General features: G+C 40.7%; 1 pseudogene; it reads left to right on the forward strand.

The window, feature by feature from the left end:
- The first annotated feature begins 1,072 nt into the window (after positions 1 to 1,072).
- Positions 1,073 to 1,855, forward strand: LOC147087217 (uncharacterized; annotated as a pseudogene).
- The last annotated feature ends 21,215 nt before the right edge of the window (positions 1,856 to 23,070 follow it).

Genomic DNA, 23,070 nt, shown 5'->3' on the forward strand with positions numbered 1-23,070 from the left:
GGTCTAAGCCGCTAGATTCATGTTTCCAGCCTCTGTAAAGGCGGGGATTTGAATCCCAACGTTGACAAATATTGCGGCTTTCATCAATTTCGCCGCTTTAGCAACTACAATAAACCACGCAGTGAAGGCGGTTTGTTTTGTATTTTCTTCATGGGTCCCTATTAACCTTTCCCTTCAGTTGTTATTAAGATAGATTTGCAGAATTTCCTCTGGTCCATAATTGTCCTGAACCCAGCACCGAGCGCTGCAAACACCGTCACCCAACCAACTGAATTCAGCCGGTTCGTTCCCTCTTCTCCACACCTGCTGCGTCTCACTTATTCAGATATCCACCACTTTTACATTTTTGTTTCTAACATTTTTTACAATCTATCGACCGTGACCCCCTGTGCTGCCATTTTCGACCCACCATCCCTCCGCCGTATCATTGTTCGCCCTTCCAAACTTGCGGTGAAACAGCAGCTCCCATCTGCTCCTGTGCTGCAATCCGAATAACATAAAACGAATATTTTTTTCAATCCAACCTATCCTGACAGTGAAAGTTTCATTCAGGCAAGGATAAGAGAAGGTCCATTCTGTATATACACGTGATGAGCTGGGCTCTGTGTTCAGGATGAGGGTCACTTGTGATTTTCATTCCATTAGTCTGAGAACGTGTGATCAGGAGGGCAAAACTTTCCCTGTTGTTCTCTCCTCTTATCATTATGGTAAATGTCAGGCTCAATGCGGCAGGAATAGTCCAAATGAGTGAGCGATAGAAGGAAGATCAAAATGTGTCGGCTATGATCTGAATTTTATTCCCACAATTGGCTGATTTCTCACATATGCTCGTTTGAAACGGTTATCTTTCTTTTTTCTACCGTTGTTTCTTTCTTTCTTCCCTCAGGCTCTCTTTCTCCGCTCTAACTGACTCGCTAGCACCGGTTCTCCCGATTTTATTTGTTGTCCTCTTGCACTGTTTCCCCTCAGGCTCGCACGCTTTTCTCAGACTTGCATTGCCTGACTGCCTTTCTCCACCTCAGGACGACCCATAGCGCTTTAGAAACAATGAAAGCCCACGGACAACCTCAGGATGCTCCAGTTCTCCAGCTTCAACCCTAACCACATTAATGAAGCCATCACCTATGGACAAGCCCTGCAAATACACAGGATCTGCTCAGCCGAGGAGGAACGTGATGGACACCTACAGACGCTGAAAGACACCCTCGTAAGAACAGGATATGACGCTCGACTCGTCGATCGACAGTTCCGACAGGCCACAGCAAAAAATAGCACAGAACTCCTCAGAAGACAAACATGGGACACAACCAACAGAGTACCCTTCGTCGTCCAGTACTACCCCGGAGCGGAGAAACTATGCCATGCACTTTGCAGCCTTCAACATGTCATTGATGATGATGAACACCTCGCTAAGGCCATCCCCACGCCTGCACTACTCACCTTCAAACAGCCACCTAAACTCAAACAGACCATCGTTCGCAGCAAATTGCCCAGCTTTCAGGAGAACAGCGACCAAGACACCACACAACACTGCCACAGCAAACTCTGCAAGACATGCCAGAACATCAACACAGATACCATCATCACACGTGAGGACACCACCCACCAGGTACATGGTACATACTCATGTGACTCGGCCAACATTGTCTACCTCATACGTTGCAGTAAAGGTTGCCCTGGTGCATGGTACATCGGCGAGACCATGCAGACACTGTGACAATGGATGAATGGACACCACACAACAATCACCAGGCAGGAGTGTTTCCTACCAGTCGGGGAAAACTTCAGCAGTCAAGGACATTCAGCCTCCGATCTTCGGGTAAGCATTCTCCAAGGCGGCCTTCGAGACACATGAAAATGCAAAATCCTAGAGCAGAAACTGATAGACAAGTTCTGCACTCATGAGGACGTCCTCAACTGGGATCTTGGGTTCTTCTCCCGCTACATGTAACTCCACCTGACATAGGGTCATCCATACTCGAGTCGTCGTTGACTTGTTCTCTCTACACAGGTGCGGCCGGACCTGCTGTGATTTCTAGCAAATAAAAATGTTTTTTTGTCTGTTTTTTGATTTTCTTACAGACCACAGCATCTGCAACATTTGAACCCTTGTGACCCCACCACATTGTTCTTTGATATAATGTTTTCCTGACTGACCTGTTTGGACACCATTCACATCTTTGATTGCTGTCATTATCTTTCTGCCAAGGTGTGATAAATGGCAGTTAGAAAGATTACCTGTAATCATCTGGCATTATTCTCTGACTATATAAGCTGTGCCTTTATGCATCTCTCCACTTCACCTGATGAAGGAGCAGCGCTCCAAAAGCTTGTGATTTCAAATAAAAGTGTTGGACTATAACCTGGTGTTGTGTGACTTCTTACATATATTCAAGAAGGAGTTGGATATATTGCTTAAGGCTAAAGGGATCAAGGGTTTTGGGGAGAAAGCAGGGACAGGGTACGGAATTTGGATGATCAGCCATGATCGCATTGAATGCTGGAGCAGGCTCGAGGGGCCGAATGGCCTACTCCTGCTCCTTTCTTCTATGTTTCTATGTTTCTATGTTTATCGCTTTCACTTCTGATCATTATTTGCAATGCAATAAGACATTGCAATTGCACCTCACTTCACATTGTAGCTGTCATTTGCAATTCAATTGCGCATTGGAATTGAATATCGCTGCAACATAATCGTAATTTGTAATGCAATAGTACATTGTAGTGGAATATCACTTTGCAATATAATAGTAATTTGCTATGCAATATCACATTGCAATGGAATATCAATTTGCAATATAATTGACATTTGTAATGCAGTAGCACATTGCAATGGAGTATCACTTTGCAATATAACCGTCACTTGCAATGAAATAGGAATTTGCAAGGGAATATCACTTTGCAATATAAAGGTCATTTGCAATGCAATCAAACATTGCAATGGAACATAACCTTTCAATATAATAGTCATTCCAATGCAATGGAACTTTGCAAAGGAATATCACTTTGCTATATAATAGCAATTTGCAATGTAATTTAAAAATAAAATGGAATATCGCTTTGCCTCCTCACCGTCATTACAGTGCAATAGGACTTTGCAATTGAACCTCATTTTGCATTGTAGCAGACATTTGCAATGCAAATGTTCATTGCCATGGAATATCACTTTGCAATATAATAGTAATTTGCAATACAATAGAATATTGCAATGGAATATCACTTTGCAATATGACAGTCATTTGCAATGCAAAAGCACAATGCAATGGAATATCACGTTCCAATATAATTGACATTTGCAATGCAATAGAAAATTGCAAGCAGTATCACTTTGCAATATAATCGTAATTTGCAATTCAAAAGAACTTTGGAATGAAATATCACTTTGCAATATAATAGTCATGGCAAAGCAATGGAACATAGCAACGGAATATTAATTTGTAATATATTAGTAACTGCAATGCAATGGAACATTGCAGTGGAATATCAGTTGGCCTTATAATCGTCATTTGCAATGCAATAGAACATTGCAATGGAATATCGCTTTCTAATAAGATCGTCATTTGCAATGCAATAGAAAATTGCAGTGGAATATCACTTTGCAATATAATCGTCATTTGCAATGCAATAGCACATTGCAATGGAATATCACTTAGCATTATAATAGTCATTTGTAATGAAGTATGACATTGCAATGGATTATTAACTTGCAACATAATAGTCATTTGCAAAACAATATCACATTACAATATAATATCAGTTTGCAATATGATTGTCAATTGCAATGCTGTAGAACATTACAATGGATTAGCGCTTTGAAAATAATAGTTATCTGCAATGCAATAGCACATTGCAATGGAATATCACTTTTCAATATAATTGTCATTTGAAATGCAATAGAGCATTGCAATGTAATTTTAACTTGCAATATTATATTAATTGCCTATGCAAAAGACGTTGCAATGGAATATCACTTTGCAACATAGTAGACATTTGCAATGCAACAGAACATTTTAATGGATTATCACGGCACCATAATTGTCATTTGCACTGCAATAGACCATTGCAATGAAGATCACTTTGCAATATAATCGTCATTTGCGATGCAATCAAACATAGCAATGGAATATAAATTTGCAACATAATACTCATTTGCAATTTAAGAGAAAATTACAATTTAATACCGCTTTGACTTCTGATCGTCATTTGCAATGCAATAGGACTTTGTAAATGAACCTCACTTTGCATTGTAGCAGTCATTTCCAATGCAATTGCACATTGCAATGGAATATCACTGCAATATGATCGTCATTTGCAATGCAATAGAACATTGCAGTGGAATATCAATTTGCAAGGTAACAGTAATTTGCAATGCAATGGCACATTTCAATGGAATATCACTTTGCAATAGAATTGATATTTGCAATGCAATAGAACATTGCACTGGAGTCTCACTGCAATATATTCGTCACTTGCAATGCAATAGAAGTTTGGAATGAAGTATCACTTTGCAATATAATAGACATTGGAATGCAATGGAACATTGCAATGGAATATTAATTTGCAATATACTAGTCATTGCAATGCAATGGAACACTGCACTGGAATATCGGTTTGAATTATAATAGTTATTAACAATGCAATAGAACATTGCAATGGAATATCACTTTGGAATATGATCGTCATATGCAATGCAGTAGAATATTGCAATGGAGCATTATTTTGCAATATAATCGTCATTTGCAATGCAATAGCACACTGCAATGGAATATCACTTTGCAGTATAATAGTCATTAGCAATGCAATATGACATTGCAATGGACTAGTAACTTGCAATATAATAGTCATTTGCAAAAAAAATCACATGTCAATATAATATCGCTTTTCAATATTATCGTCATTTGCAATGCAGTTGAACATTGCAATGGATTAGCGTGTTGCAAAATAATTGTAATTTGCAATGCAATAGCACGTTGCAATGGAGTATCACTTTACAATATAATTGTCATTTGAAATACCATGGAATTTTGCAATGTAATATCAGTTTGCTAGATAATAGTCATTTTCAATGCAATAGAGCTTTGCAATGGAATATTACTTTGCAACATAACATTTTTTGCAATGCAATGAAATATTGCAATGATATATCAATTTAAGGGAATAGTCATTTGCAATGCAACAGAACAATGCAATGGAATAAGACATTGCAATGGAATATCACATTGCAACTTAGTGTTCATTGGCAATGTAACAGAACATTGCAATGGAAAAGCACTGCAATATAATCGTTATTTTCAATGCAATAAAGCATTGGAATGGAATTTCATTTTGCAATATAATAGTCATTTGCAATGCAATATGACATTGCAATGGACTATTAACTTACAACATAATAATCAATTGCAGAACAAAGTCACATTGCAATACAATATCGCTTGTCAATAGTATCGTCATTTGCAATGCAGAACATTGCAATAGATTAGTGCATTGCAAAATAATAGTAATCTGCAATGCAATAGCACATTGCAATTGAGTATCACTTTACAATATAATTGTCTTTTGAAATGCAATAGAACATTGCAATGGAATTTTAACTTGCAATATTATATTTCATTGCAATGCAATAGGACGTTGCAATGGAATATCACTTTGCAACAAAGTAGTCATTTGCAATGCAACAGTACATTGTAATGGATTATCACTGCAATATAATCGTCATTTGCAAAGCAATAGAACATTGCAATGGAATAACACTTTGCAATACAATCGTCATTTGAAATGCAAACAATCATTGCAATGAAATATAAATTTGCAATATAATAGTCATTTGCAATGTAATAGAAATTACAATGGGATATCGCTTTGACTCTGATCATCAGTTGCAATGCAATAGGACTTTGCAATTGAACCTCACTTTGCATTGAAGCAGTCATTTGCAATGCAATTGCACATTGCAATGGAATATCACTCCAATATATTCGTCATTTGCAATGCAATAGAACATTGCAATGTAATATCACTGCAATATATTCATCATTTGCAATGTAATAGAACACTAAAATGAGTATCACTTTGCAATATAACAGTCGTTGCAATGCAACGGAACCTGGCAATGAATTTATAATTTGAAATATATATTAGTCATTGCAATGCAGTGGAAAATTGCAGTGCCATATCAGTTTGCAATATAATAGTCATTTGCAATGCAATAGCACTTTGCATTGGAATATCACTTTGCAATATAGCAATGAATATCACTGCCATATATTCGTCAGTTGCAATGCAATAGAACATTGCAATGGAATATCACATTGCAATAACATAATCATTTGCAATGCAAGACAGCATTGCAATGGAATATTAACTTACAGTGTTATGTTCATTGGCAATGCAACAGCACATTGCAATGGAATATCGCTTTGCAATATGATCACCATTTGCAATTCAATGGAACATTTGAATGGGGCATCACTTTGCAATATAATAGTTATTGTAATGCAATGGAACACTCTAATGGAATATTACTCTGCAATATAACAATCATTGCAATACAATGGGATATAGCTATGAAATATTACTTTGAAATATATGTTAGTCATTGCAATGCAATGGAACATTGCAATGCAATAGCACTTTGCAATGGAATATCACTTTGCAATGTTGTATTCATTTTCAATGCCATTGCGCATTGCAGTGGAATTTCACTGCTATATAACCGTCATTGGCAATGCAATATAACATTTCAATGGAATATTGCTTGGCAATATAATAGTCATTTTCAATGAAATAGGATATTGCAATGGATTATTAAATTGCAATATTATATTCATTTGCACTGCAATAACACATTGCAATGGAATATCATTTTGCAATATGATCATCATTTGCAGAACAATAGGACATTGCAATGGAATATCATTTGCAATAAAATAGTCATTGCAATGCAATGGAACATTGCAATGTAACAATTCTTTGCAACACAACAATCATTGCAATGCAATGAAACATTGCAATGGAATAACAGTTGGCAATATAATAGTCATTTGAAATACAATAGCACATTGCAATGGAATATCACTTTTCAATGTAATAGTCATTTGCAATGAAATATGACATTGCAATGGACTATTACCTTGCATTTTAAAAGTCATATGCAATACAAAAGCACCTTGCAATGGCATATCGCTTTGCAATATGATCGTCATTTGCAATGCAATAGAACATTGCAATAAAATATCGCTTTGCAATACAATAGTCATTTGCAATTCAATAGCGCATTGAAGTGCAATATCAGTGCAGGACAATCGTCATTTGCAATGCACTAGGACATTGGAATGGAATATCACTTCAAAATATTATAGTCATTTGCAATGCAATATAACATTGCAATGGAGTATTAACTTGCAATACAATAGTCATTTGCAGAACAAAATCACATTGCAATATAAAATTGCTTTGCAATATGATTGCCATTTGCAATGCAGTGGAACATTCCAATGGATTAGCGCATAGCAAAATAATAGTAACCTGCAATGCAATAGCACATTGCAATGGAGTATCACTTTACAATATAATTGTAATTTGAAATTCAATAGAACATTGCAATGGAATATCACTTTGCAACAAAATAGTCATTTGCAATGTAATAGAAAATTACAAGGAATATCGCTTTGACTCTGATCGTCATTTGCAATGCAATAGGGCATTGCAATTGAACCTCACTTTTCATTGAAACAGTCATTTGCAATTCAATTACACATTGCAATGGAATATCACTGCAATATAATCATCATTTGCAATTCAATAGAACATTGCAGTGTAATTTCACTTTGCAATATAATAGTAATTTGCAATGCAATAGCACATTCCAATGGAATATCTCTTTGCAATATGATAATCATTTGCAATGCAATAGCACGTTGCCATGGAATATCCCATTGCAATATAATTGACGTTTGCAATGCAATAGAGCATTGCAATGGAGTATCACTTTGCAATATAATTCTCATTTGCAATGCAATAGACCTTTGGAATGAAATACCAATTTGCAATATAATAGTCATTGCAATGCGACAGAACATTGCAGTGGAATGTTCATTTGTAATGTAATAGTCATTGCAATGCAATGGATTATTGCACTGGAATATCGCTTTGCAATATAGTAGTCATTTGCAATGCAACAGAACATTGCAATGGAATAAGACATTGCAATGGAATATCACTTTGCAACATAGTATTCATTGGCAATGCAACAGCACCTTGCAATGGAATAGCTCTGCATAATAATCGTCCTTTGCAATGCAATAGAGCACGGTAATGGAATATGACTTTGCAATATAATTGTCATTGCAATGCATTGGAACATTGCAATGGAATATGGCTTTGCAATATGATCATCATTTGCAATGCAATAGAACATTGAAATGGAATATCATGTTGCAATATTATATTCATTTGCAATGCAATAGAACATTGCAATGGAGTATCACTTTGCAATATAATAGTCATTACAATGCAATGGAACACTCTAATGGAATAATAACTGTCATTGCAATGTAATACAACAAGCAATGGAATATCAGTTAGCAATAGTCATTTTCAATGCAATAGAATATTACAGTGGAATATCACTGCAATATAATCGTCATTTGCAATGCAATAGAAAATTGCAATGGAATATCACTTTGCAATATCATTGTCATTGCAATGCAATGGAACATTGCAGTGGAATATCATTTTGCAATACCATAGCTATTTGCAATGCAATAGCATATTTTAATGGAATTTCACTTTGCAATATAATTATCATTGCAATGCAATGGAACATTGCAATGGAATATTATTTAGCAATACCATTGCTATTTGCAATGCAATAGCATATTTTAATGGAATATCACTTTGCAATATAATAGTCATTTGCAATGCAATAGAACATTGAAATATATGTTAGGCATTTCAATGCAACGGAACATTGCAATGCAATAGCACTTTGCAATGGTATATCACTTTGCAACATAGTATTCATTTTCAATAGCATTGCACATTGCAGTGGAATTTCACTGCAGTATAACCATCATTGGCAATGCAATATAACATTGCAATGGAATATCGCTTTGCAATATAATAGTCATTTGCAATGTAATAGGACATTGCAATGGATTATTGAATTGCAATATTATATTCATTTGCACTGAAATAACACATTGCAATGGAATATTGTTTTGCAATATGATCGTCATTTGCAAAACAATAGGACATTGCAATGGAATATCACTTTGCAATAAAATAGTGATTGCAATGCAATGGAACATTGCAATGGAATATTACTTGGCAACATATCAGTCATTGCAATGCAATGAAACATTGCAATGGAATAACAGTTGGCAATATAATAATCATTTGAAAAGCAATAGCACATTGCAATGGCATATCACTTTGCAATATAATAGTCATTTGCAATGCAATACGACATTGCAATGGACTATTACCTTGTAATTTAAAAGTCATATGCAAGAGAAAAGCACATTGCAAAGGTATATCGCTTTCCAATATGATCGTCATTTGCAATGCAATAGAATATTGCAATGAAATATCGCTTTGCAATATAATAGTCATTTGCAATGCAACAGGGCACTGAAGTGGAATATCAGTGCAGTATAATCGTCATTCCCAATTGCAATAGAATATTGCAGTGGAATATCACTTCAAAATATAATAGTCATTGCAATGCAATAGGACATTGCAATGGAATATCACTTTGCAATATAATAGTCAATTGCAATGCAATAGCAAAATTGCAATGGAATATCACTTTGCAATATAATAGTCAATTGCAATGAAATAGGAAAATTGCAATGGAATATCACTTTGCAATAAAATAGTCATTTGCAATGCAATAGAGCATTGCAATGGGATATCAGTTTGCAATATAATAATGATTTGCAATTCAACAGAACATTGCAATGAAATATCGCATTGCAATATGATCATCATTTGCAAAATAGTAGGACTTTGCAATGTAATATCGCTTTGCAATAAAGTAGTCATTTGCAGTGGAATTACACATTGCAATGGAATATCACTGCAATATAATCGTCATTTGCAATGCAATAGAACATTGCAATAGAATATCACCTTGCAATATAATAGTCTGTTGCAATGCAAAAGCACATTGCACAGGATTATTGCCTTGCAATTTGAACGTCATTTGCAATGCAATGGAACATTGCAATGGAATATCACTTTGCATTTTAATAGCAATTTGCAATGTAATTGCACATTGAAATGGAATATTACTGCTGTATAATCGTCATTTGCAATGCAATAGAATATTGCAATGGAATATCACTTTGCAAAATAACAGTCATTTGAAATGCAATAGAACATTGCAATGAAATATCATTTTGCAATATAATTGTCATTTGCAATGCAATAGAACATTGCAATGGAATATCACTGCAAAATATTCGTCATTTGTAATGCAACTGCACATTGCAATGGAATACAGCTTTGCAATATGATCGTCATTTGCAATGCAACATATCTTTGCAGAGGAATATCACTTTGCAATATAATAGCCATTTGCAATGCAATGGAACATTGCAATGCAAGTGAACATTGCAATGTAATATCACTTTGCAATACAGTAGTCACTTGCAGTGCAGTAGCACATTGAAAAGGAATATCTCTTAGAAATATAATAGTCATTTCTAATGCATTAGCACACTGCAATGGAATATCGCTTTGCAATACAGTCGGCATTTAAAAAAATATATATATTCATTGATGGGATGTGGGCATCGCTGGCTAGGTCTGCATTTAATGCCCATCCCTAATTGCCCTTGAGAAGATGGTGGTGAGCCGCCTTCTTGAACCGCTGCAGTCCATATGGTGTAGGTACACCCACAATGCTGTTAGGAAGGGAGTTCCAGGATTTTGGCCCAGCGACAGTGAAGGAGTGGTGATACAGGTCCAAGTCAGGACGGTGTGTGGCTTGGAGGGGAAGTTGTAGGTGGTGAAGTTCCCATGCGTCTGCTGCCCTTGTCCTTCTAAGTGGTAGAGGTCATGTGTTTGGAAGGTGCTGTTGAAGGAGCTTTGGCGAGTTGCTGCAGTGCACCTTGTAGACGGTATACACTGCAGCCACAGTGTGCCGGTGGTGGAGGGAGTGAATGTTGAAGGTGGTGGATGGAGTGCCAATCAAGCGGGCTGCTTTTTCCTTAATGGTGTCCAGCTTCTTGAGTGTTGTTGGAGCTGAACACATCCAGGCAAGTGGGGAGTATTCCATCACATTCCTGACTTGTGCCTTGGAGATGGTGGAAAGGCTTTGGGGAGTCAGGAGGTGAGACACTCGCCACAGAATTCCCAGCCTCTGACTTGCTCTTGTAGCCACAGTATTTATATGGCTGGTCCAGTTCAGTTTCTGATCAATGGTAACCCCCAGGATGTTGATAGTGGGGGATTCTGCGATGATAATGCCATTGAATGTGAAGGGGAGATGGTTAGATTCTCACGTGTTGGAGATGGTCATTGCCTGGCACTTGTGTGGTGCGAATGTTACTTGCCACTTGTCAGCACAAGTCTGAATATTGTCCAGGTCTTGTTGCATATGGACACGGACTGCCTCAGTATCTGCCGAGTCTTGAATGGTGCTGAACAGTGTGCAATCATCAGCGAACATCCCCACTTCTGACCTTATGATGGAGGGAAGGTAATTGATGAAACAGCTGAAGATGGTTGGACCTGGACACTGCCCTGAGGAACTCCTGCAATTAAGTCATGTGATTCAGATGAATGACCTGCAACAACCACAGCCAACTTCCTTTGTGCTAGGTATGATTCCAACCAATGGAGAATTTTCCCCTTGATTCCCATTGACTTCAATTTTGCTAGGGCTCCTTGCTACCACACTTGATCAAATGCTGCCTTGATGTCAAGAGCAGTCACTCTCACCTCACCTTACCTCACAATATTACATTGCAATGGAACATCACTTTGTAATATAATAGTCGGTTGCAATGCAATAGCACATTGCAATGGAATATTGCCTTGCTGTTAGTTCATCATTTGCAATGCAATAGAACATTGCAATGGAATATCACTTGATTGCTCACAGTCCCGTATCATTCTTTTTCGGTTTAAAACGGGAGTGCTCACAGTCCTGGATCATTCTTTTGCAGTATAAATGTCATTGCAATGCAATGGAACTTTGCTTTGGAATATCAGTTTGCAGCATAATCGTCATTTGCAATGCAATATAAAATTTCAATGGAATCTCAGTGCTGTGTAATCGTCATTTTTAATGCAATAGAGCATTGCAATTAAATATCAATCTGCAATATAATAGTAATCTGCTTTGCATTTGTGATGCGCTCTCAACCATACCAAAGACTAAAAATGCACTTATATGAAGTAGGCTTTTATTGACTAAGAACTAGAGCATACCTGTGCTAGTGAATCCATCCTAAGAGCTCCCGGGGGAAGGGTGGTGAGTCACCTGTATACCCGGGCTTAGGGGTGGAGCCAGGGGCTGAGACATGCCTGGACTTGTACAGGGTTAACAGTGGCTTACCACACAGGCATGTACAGGTTAACAGTGGTTTACCACATTCACCCCTCGTTTAAAAAAGAGTCCGGCGGGCTGAAGTGTTTTAAAAGTTCGTATATGAAAGTCTCTCCGGGGGTCTTGTCTGCTGTAATGATCTTCGTGGTGCCGGTAGCGGTGGTTCTTTGCCCGCGGCCGCTTCTTGCGTGGGACGGAGCACTGGCGTGTCATCCTCTCGGGGTAGGGATGGCACCGGCATGTCGTCAGTTCGTGGTAGACACCCCGGTGGTGTGTCGTGGGTAGTGGTGGTGGGTGGAGTTAGTGGATTGTGATCAATGGTGTTTCGGGTGGTACCTGAGGGTGCGAGGTCTCGAATTGAGACTGTGTCCTCCCGCCCATCAGGATACGCCACGTAGGCGTACTGTGGGTTGGCGTGGAGGAGGTGAACTTTTTTCGATCAGGGGGTCCGTCTTATGGCTCCTCACGTGTTTCCTGAGCAGGACGGGTCCCGGAGACGTCAGCCATGGCGGTAGTGATGTCCCCGAGGTGGATTTCCTGGGGAAGACGAACATCTTCTCGTGAGTGGTGGCATTTGTGGCAGTACAGAGCAGTGATCATATGGAGTGGAGCGCATCGGGGAGGACATCTTGCCAGCGGGAGATTGGGAGGCCCTTGGATTTTAGGGCGAGCATGGATGTCTTCCACACCGTTGCATTCTCCCTCTCTACCTGTCCGTTACCCTGGGGGTTGTAGCTGGTAGTCCTGCTCATGGCTATGCCCTTCTCGAGCAGGTACTGGTGCAGCTCGTCGCTCATGAACGACGAGCTCCTGTCGCTGTGGATGTAATTGGGGAAGCCAAATATGGTGAACAGGTTGTGGAGGCACGTGATGACTGTGGCGCTGGTCATGTCCGGGCAGGGGATGGCGAAGGAGAAACGGGAGTACTCATCAATAATATTGAGGAAGTACGTGTTGTGGTCAGAGGAGGGAAGGGGCCCCTTGAAATCAACGCTGAGATGTTCGAAGGGGCGGGTGGCTTTAATTAGGTGTGCCCTGTCTGGCCTATAAAAATGCAGTTTGCATTCGGCGCAGACCTGGCAGTTCCTGGTCATGGCCTGACCTCCTCGATGGAGTAAGGCAGGTTGCGAGCTTTAATAAAGTGGAAGAACCTGGTGAACCCCGGGTGGCAGAGATCATTGTGGAGGGTCCGTAGCCTATCGACTTGTGCGTTGGCACATGTCCCACGGGATAGGGCGTCTGGGGGCTCATTAAGTTTCCCGGGCCAGTATAAGATATCGTAGTTGTAGGTGGATAACTCGATCCTCCACCACAATATCTTATCATTTTTGATTTCCCCCCTTTGTCTGTTGTTAAACATAACTGCTGCTGAATGTTGGTCAGTGAGCAGGGTGAAACGTTTACCGGCCAGGTAAAGCCTCCAGTGCTGTACAGCCTCCACTATCGCCTGGGCCTCCTTCTCGAATGAGGCCTGTCGAATTTCGGGGCCCTGGAGGGTCCGTGCAAAGAAGGCCATGGGTCTCCCTGCCTGGTTAAGGTTTGCGGCTAGGGCAAATTCGGATGCATCACTCTCCACTTGGAAAGGGATGGACTCATCCACTGCGTGCATTGTGGCCTTCGCAATGTCCTCTTTTATGAGGGTGAAGGCCGCACGGGCCTCTGCCGTCAGGGGGAAGGAGGTTGACTTGATGAGGGGCCGGGCTTTGTCCGCATAGTTGGGCACCCACTGGGCGTAGTAAGAGAAGAACCCTAGGCATCTCTTCAGGGCTTTTAGGCAGTGGGGGGGTAGTTCCAGGAGGGGGTGCATTCGGTCGGGGTCAGGGCCGATGACTCCGTTTTCCACCACACAGCCAAGAATAGCGAGGCGCGTGGTGTGGAACATACATTTTTCTCTGTTGTATGTCAGATTCAGCCGGTGGGCCGTACGGAGGAAATTTTCTAGGTTGGCGTCTTTGTCCTGCCGCTCATGGCCGCAGATGGTGATGTTGTCTAGCTAGGGGAAGGCGGCCTGCAGTGCATTCTGGTCAACCATCCGGTCCATCTCCCTTTGGAAGACCGAGACCCCATTGGTGACGCCGAAGGGGACTCGGAAGAAGTGGTAGATGCGACCGTCAGCCTCGAAGGCCGTGTACTGGCAGTCCTCAGGCCTGATGGGGAGCTGGTGGTATGCCAACATCAGATCAATCGTCGAGAATACCTGGTATTGTGCTATCTGGTTGACCATGTCAGATATGCGGGGAAGTGGGTATGCATCTAATTGCGTGTATCGATTGATCGTCTGGCTGTAATCAATAACCAGGCGCTGTTTTTCACCGGTCTTTACTACCACCACTTGGGCTCGCCATGGGCTGGTGCTGCCCTCGATAATCCCTTCCCTCAGGAGTCTTTGTACTTCTGATTTAATAAAGCTCCTATCCCCGGCACTGTACCGCCTGCTTTTAGTAGCAATTGGCTTGCAGTCTTTGGCGAGGTTAGCGAACAACGGGGGGGGTTTCACCTTCAGGGTTGACAGGCTGCATACTTTGCGCGGTGCCGTGTTTAAATTCTGCTGGCTGCAGACAGTAAGTGGGGGCAAGGGCCCGCCATATGCCATCGTGACGCTCTCCAGATGGCACTGGAAGTCTAAACCTAGCAGTACGGGAGCGCAGAGCTGTGGCAGGACGAGGAATTTAAACTCTCTGTACTCCACGCCGTTCACAGTCAGAGTCGCTACACAATAGCCGCCGACGTCCGCCGTATGGGACTTTGAGGCCATAAAGACCTGGTGGCGTGTGCGCATAACCTATAGGGAGTAGCGTCGCACCGTGACGCGGTGGATGAAGCTCTCCGTGCTTCCGCAGTCGAAAAGGCAATTTGTGGCATGGCCATTTACCTTTACGTTCATCATGGACCTGGCTAGTTGATGGGGCCTAGATTGATCCAGGGTGATGGAGGCCATCGTCGAGGTCGGTGGGTCGCTGTAGTTTTCGCCTGCGGCGAGGGCCTGGTCCCGAGATGGTGTCCAAGATAGCAGCTCCCACTCGGCTGGTGGTGTCCAAAATGGCGGCCCGCACGTCTCACACGTGTTTGGTGGGGTCCAAAATGGCGGCCTGTACGGTTCACATGCGGCGCTGCTGGAATTGGAGGTCGATTTCTCCTTCCACACTCTCGCGTAGTGGCCTTTCTTGCCGCATTTGGAGCAGGTCACGTCCTTTGCTGGGCATTGCTGCCTGGGGTGCTTGGCCTGGCTGCAGAAGTAGCATTCTGGCCTCTGGTCATTGCATCTGTAGTTGGGCTGCTGGCGGCTTGTGGCCTTACCGGGTCCCAAGATGGCTGCTCCCATGGCATCCACGTGGCCATCCGGTCAGGGGGGTAGGCATCCATGTTCTGGAGGGCCACGTCTAACGAGTTAGCGAGGGCCACCGTCTTCTGCAGGTCGAGCCCCCTCTGTTCCAGCAGCCTCTGCCGAGTATAGTTGGACCTGATGCCGGCTACGTAGGTGTCTCGGATCAGGTCTTCCGTGCATTCCTTGGCCATCACCGCTTTGCAATTACAGTCCCGGCCGAGGACTCTCAGTGCCAGTAAATATTCAGCGCCCGATTCCCCGGGGCGCTGTTTTCGGGTAGCCAGGAGGTGTCTGGCGTTGACATCATTAACAGGCCTCACATATTGTTCCTTTAGCGTTGCGATGGCAGCCGCGTAAGTAGAGGCATCTCGGATGATCGAGTAGACTCAGTGGCTCACCCGTGAGTTCAAGACAAGCCGTTTCGCGTCATCTGTAGTGACAGTCGTGCTGGAGGCCTCCAGGAAGGCTTCAAAACAGCTCAACCAGTGTTCAAAGTTATTGGCTGCATCTGCTGCTTGAGGATCCAGGTCTAAACGTTCCGGCTTCAAGATTTGCTCCATGTTGAAAATTAGTCAATAAAATTGATGCGCTATTAACAATACCAAAGACTATGAAATGGACTTATATGAAGTAGGCTTTTATTAACTAAGAACTAGAGCATGCCTCTGCTAGTGAATCCATCCTAAGAGCTCCCGGGGGAAGGGTGGTGAGTCACCTTTATACCCGGGCTTAGGGGTGGAGCCAGGGGCTGAGACATGCCTGGACCTGTACAGGGTTAACAGTGGTTTATCACACAGGCATATACAGGATAACAGTGGTTTACCACAATTTGTACATTGCAATGGAATATCACTGAAAAATAATTGTCATTTTCAATGCAATAGAACATTGCAATGGGTATCACCTTGCAATATAAGAGTTAGTGGCAATGCAATAGCACATTGCAATGGAATATTGCCCTGCAATGTGCTCGTCATTTGCAATGCAACAGAACATTGCAATGCATTATCACTGCAATTTATTTGACAATTGGAGTGAAGTAGCAGATTGCAATGGAACATTGCTTTGCAATATGACCCTCATTTGCAATGCAAAATATATTGCAATGGAATACCACTTTGCAATACAATAACCATTTGCATTGCAGTAGCAAATTGCAATGGAATATCACTTTGCAAAATAACAGTCATTTGAAATGCAATAGAACATTGCAATGGAATATCACTGCAAAATATTCGTCATTTATAATGCAACTGCCCATTGCAATGGAATACAGCTTTGCAATATGATCATCATTTGCAATGCAACTTAACTTTGCAAAGGAATATCACTTTGCAATATAATAGCCATTTGCAATGCAATAGAACATTGCAATGCAAGTGAACATTGCAATGTAATATCACTTTGCAATACAGTAGTCACTTGCAGTGCAGTAGCATATTGAAAAGAAATATCTCTTAGAAATATAATAGTCATTTCAAATGCATTAGCACACTGCAATGGAATATCGCTTTGCAATACTTTCGGCATTAAAAAAAACAAAAAACTATTCATTGATGGGATGTGGGCATCGCTGGCTGCCTAGGTCTGCATTTAATGCCCATCCCTAATTGCCCTTGAGAAGATGGTGGTGAGCCGCCTTCTTGAACCGCTGCAGTCGATATGGTGTAGGTACACCCACAATGCTGTTAGGAAGGGAGTTCCAGGATTTTGGCCCAGCGACAGTGAAGGAACGGCGATACAGTTCCAAGTCAGGATGCTGTGTGGCTTGGAGGGGAAGTTGTAGGTGGTGAAGTTCCCATGCGTCTGCTGCCCTTGTCCTTCTAAGTGGTAGAGGTCATGTGTTTGGAAGGTGCTGTTGAAGGAGCTTTGGCGAGTTGCTGCAGTGCATCTTGTAGATGGTACACACTGCAGCCACAGTGTGCCGGTCATGGAGGGAGTGAATGTTGAAGGTGGTGGATGGAGTGCCAATCAAGCGGGCTGCTTTATCCTGAATGGTGTCAAGCTTCTTGAGTTTTGTTGGAGCTGCACTCATCCAGGCAAGTGGAGAGTATTCCATCACACTCCTGACTTGTGCCTTGTAGATGGTGGAAAGGCTTTGGGGAGTCAGAAGGTGAGACACTCGCCGCAGAATTCCCAGCCTCTGGCCTGCTTTTGTAGCCACAGTATTTATATGGCTGGTCGAGTTCAGTTTCTGATCAATGGTAACCCCCAGGATGTTGATAGTGGGGGATTCTGCGATGATAATACCATTGAATGTCAAGGGGAGATGGTTAGAGTCTCGCTTGTTGGAGATGGTCGTTGCCTGGCTCTTGTGTGGTGCAAATGTTACTTGCCACTTGTCAGCCCAAGTCTGAATGTTGTCCAGGTCTTGCTGCATATGGACATGGACTGGGTCAGTATCTGATGAGTCTCGAATAGTGCTGAACAGTGTGCAATCATCAGCGAACATCCCCACTTCTGATCTTATGATGGAGGGAAGATCATTGATGAAACAGCTGAAGATGGTTGGGCCTAGGACACTGCCCTGAGGAACTCCTGCAATGATGTCATGTGATTGAGATGAATGACCTGCAACAACCACAGCCAACTTCCTTTGTGCTAGGTGTGATTCCAACCAATGGAGAGTTTTCCCCTTGATTCCCATTGACTTCAGTTTTGCTAGGGCTCCTTGCTACCACACTTGATCAAATGCTGCCTTGATGTCAAGGGCAATCACTCTCACCTCACCTCACCTGACAATGTTACATTGCAATGGAATATCACTTTGCAATATAGTATTCATTTGCAATGCAATAGAACATTGCAATGGGATATCAGTTTGCAATATATTAATGATTTACAATGCAATAGAACATTGCAATGAAATATCGCATTGCTATATGATCATCATTTGCAAAGCAGTAGGACTTTGCAATGGAACATCACTTTGCAATACAGTAGTCATTTGCAATGCAATTGCACATTGCCATGAAATATCACTGCAATATAATCGTCATTTGCAATGCAATACAACATTGCAATATAATATCACCTTGCAATATAATAGTCGGTTGCAATGCAATAGCACATTGCAATGGAATAATGCCTTGCTGTTTGATCATCATTTGCAATGAAATATCACTTTGCATTATAAAAGTCATTGCAATGCAATGGAACTTTGCTTTGGATTATCAGTTTGCAGCATAATCGTCATTTGCAATGCAATAGAAAATTTCAATGGAATGTTACTGCTATATAATCGTCATTTTAATGCAATAGAGCATTGCAATTAAATATCAATCTGCAATATAATAGTCATCTGCTTTGCATTTGTACATTGCAATGGAATATCACTGAAAAATAATTGTCATTTTCAATGCAATAGAACATTGCAATGGGTATCACCTTGCAATATAATAGTGGCAATGCAATAGCACATTGCAATGGAATATTGCCCTGCAATGTGCTCGTCATTTGCAATGCAACAGAACATTGCAATGCATTATCACTGCAATTTATTTGACAATTGTCGTGAAGTAGCAGATTGCAGTGGAACATTGCTTTGCAATATGACCATCATTTGCAATGCAAAATACATTGCAATGGAATACCACTTTGCAATACAATAACCATTTGCATTGCAGTACCAGATTGCAATGGAATATCACTTCGCAATATAATAGTCATTTGAATTGCAATAGTGAATTGCAATGGAATATCGCTTTGCAAAATGATTGTCATTTGCATTGCACTAAAATATTTCAACGGAATATCACTTTGCAATAAATTACTCATTTGCAATGCAATATAAAATTGCAATGGAATATCACTCCAATATAATCGTCATTTACAATGCAGTAGGATATTGCAATGTAATATTATTTTGCAATATAATCATTGCAATGCAATTGTGCATTGCAATGGATTATCACTCTGCAATATGATATGCATTTTCAATGCAATAGCACATTGCAATGGACTATTAACATCCAATATAATAGTCACTTGAAATGCAAAAGAACATTGCAATTGAAAATAGCTTTGCAATATAGTAGACCTTGCAATGAAGTAGAGCATTGCAATGGAATATTACTGCAATACAATCATGGTTTGCAATGCAATAGAACAATGCAATGGAATATTGCTTTGGAACATGATCGTCATTTGCAATGCGATAGAACATTGAATTGGAATAACACTTTGCAATATAATAGTCATTTGCATTGCAATAGCACTTTGCAATGTAATATCAGTTTGCAATATGATAGTCATTTGCAATGCAGAAACACATTGAAATGCTACATCATCTTGTAATATGATCGTCATTTGCAATACAATATAAAATTGCATTGGAATATCACTTTGCGATACAATAGTCATTTGCAATGTAATGGAACATTGCGGTGGAATATTAGCTCGAAATATAAAACTCATTTGCAATGCAATAGCACATTGAAAAGGATAATCGACTTGCAATAAGATCGTCATTTGCAATGCACTTTAAAATTGCATTGGCCTATAACTTTGCAGCATACTAGTCATTTCCAATGCAATAGAGCATTGCAAAGGAATGCTGCTTTGTAATATCAACATGCAATATTAATTTAATTTGCAATGCAATACAACATTGCAATAGAATATCGTTGCAACATAATCATCATTTGCAATGCAATAGAACACTGCAATGAAATATCACTCTGCAATATAATAGTCATTTGCCATGCAATTTTACATTGCAATGGAATATGACTGCAAAATAATCATCATTTTCAATACAATAGTAATAAATCACACAACACCAGGTTATAGTCCAACAGATTTATTTGCAATCACAAACTTTCGGAGCGCTGCTCCTTTGTCAGGGGAAGTGGAGAGATGCATAGAAACACAGCTTATATAGTCAGAGAATAATGTCAGATGTTTACAGGCAATCTTTCTAACTGCCATTTATCACACCTCAGCAGAGAGATAATCACAGCAATCAAAGGTGTAAATGGTGTCCAAACAGGTCAGTCAGGAAAACATTACATCAAAGAAAAATGAGGTGGGGTCACAAGGGATCAAATGTTGCAGATGCTGGGGTCTGTATGAAAAACAAAAAAACAGACAAAAAACATTTTTTTGCTGGAAATCACAGCAGGTCCGGCCGCATCTGTGTGGAGAGAACAAGCCAATGATGATTAGTGTCTGGACAACCATCAATACAATAGAACATTGCAATCGAATATCACCTTGCAATATAATAGTCAGTTGAAATGCAATAGCACATTGCAATAGGAATATTGCCCTGCAATGTGATCGTCATTTGCAATGCAATAGAACAATGCAATGGATTATTAATGCAATACATTTGACATTTGAAGTGCAATGGCGCATTGCAATGGAATATTGATTTGCAATATGATCATCATTTGCAATGCAAAAGACACTGCAATGGAATATCACTTTGCAACATAGTAGTCATTTTCAATGCAACAGAACATTGCAAAGGATAAATGCTTTGCAATACAATAGTCAATTGCAATGCAATAGAAAATGGCAATGCAATAGAACATTGCAATGGAATATCACTTTGCAATACAATAGTCATTTGCAGTGCAGAAGCACATTGCAATGGAATATCACTTCGCATTATATTAGTCATTTGAATTGAAATAGCGAATTGCAATGGAATACCGCATTGCAAAATGATCTTCATTTGCATTGCAATAAGATATTGCAACGGAATAACACTTTGCAATATAGTATTCATTTGCAATGCAATAGAAAAATGCAATGGAATATCACTCCAATATAATCATCATTTGCAATGCAATAGGATATTGCAATGGAATATTAGTTTGCTATAGAAACATAGAAACATAGAAGATAGGAGCAGCAGTAGGCTATTCGGCCCCTCGAGCCCGCTCCGCCATTCAATGTGATCATGGCTGATCATCCAAATTCAGTACCCGGTCCCTGCTTTCTCCCCATACCCCTTGATCCCTTTAGCCTTAAGAAATATATCCAACTCGTTCTTGAATATATTTAATGAATTGGCCTCTACTGCCTTCTGTGGTAGAGAATTCCACTGGTTCAACACTGTCTGGGTGAAGAAATTCCTCCTCATTTCTGTCCTAAATGGCATATCCTTTATCCTTAGACCGTGACCCCTGGTTCTGGACTCCCCGACCATCGGGAACACCCTTCCTGCATCTAGTCTGTGCAGTCCTGTCAGAATTTTATAAGTTTCAATGAGATCTCCTCTCAGTCTTCTAAACTCCAGCGAGTACAGGCCCAATCGACTCAATCTCTCCTCATACTTCATTCCTCCCATCCCTGGTATCAGCCTGGTGAATCTTCACTGAACTCCTACCATGGCAAGAACATCCTTCCTCATATAAGGCGACCAAAACTGCACACAATACTCAAGATGTGGTCTCACCAAGGCCCTGTACAACTGCAGCAAGACATCCTTGTTCCTTTACTCAAAGCCTCTCGCTACAAAGGCCAACATAACATTTGCCTTCTTAACCGCCTGCTGCACCTGCATGCTTACGCTCAGTGACTGGTGCACAAGGACACCCAGGTCTCTTTGCACTTCCCCTTCGCCCAATCTATTGCCATTCAGATAATAATCTGCCTTCCTGTTTTTGCCACCAAAGTGGATAACCTCACATTTACCCACGTTATATTGCATCTGCCATGCTTCTGCCGAATCACCCAAGCTGTCCAAATCAGCCTGGAGTTCTCAGCAGCCTCCTCGCAGCACACATGCCCGCCCAGCTTTGTGTCATCTGCAAATTTGGAGATGTTAAATCTAATCCCCTTGTCTAGATCATTAATATATATTGTGAATAGCTGGGTTCCAAGCACCGATCCCTGCGGAACCCCACTAGTCACTGCCTGCCACTCAGAAAAAGATTGTGCATTGCAATGGATTATCACTTTGCAACATGATATTCATTTTCAATGTAATAGCACATTGGAATGGACTATTAACTTCCAGTATAATATTCACTTGAAATGCAATAGAACATTGCAGCTGAATATAGCTTTTCAATACAGTACTCCGTGCAATGCAGTAGAGCACTGCAATGGAATATTGCTGCAAAAACATCGTGGTTTGTAATGCAATAGAACATTGCAATGGAATATCGCTTTGTAATATGATTGTCATTTGCAATGCGATAGAACATTGAAGTGGAATATCACTTTGCAATGTAAT

The sequence above is a fragment of the Somniosus microcephalus genome, unplaced genomic scaffold (assembly GCF_052327205.1).
Source record: "Somniosus microcephalus isolate GS21.2 unplaced genomic scaffold, FLI_Smic_1.0 unresolved_chr6, whole genome shotgun sequence".
NCBI classification, from domain to species: Eukaryota; Metazoa; Chordata; class Chondrichthyes; order Squaliformes; family Somniosidae; genus Somniosus; species Somniosus microcephalus.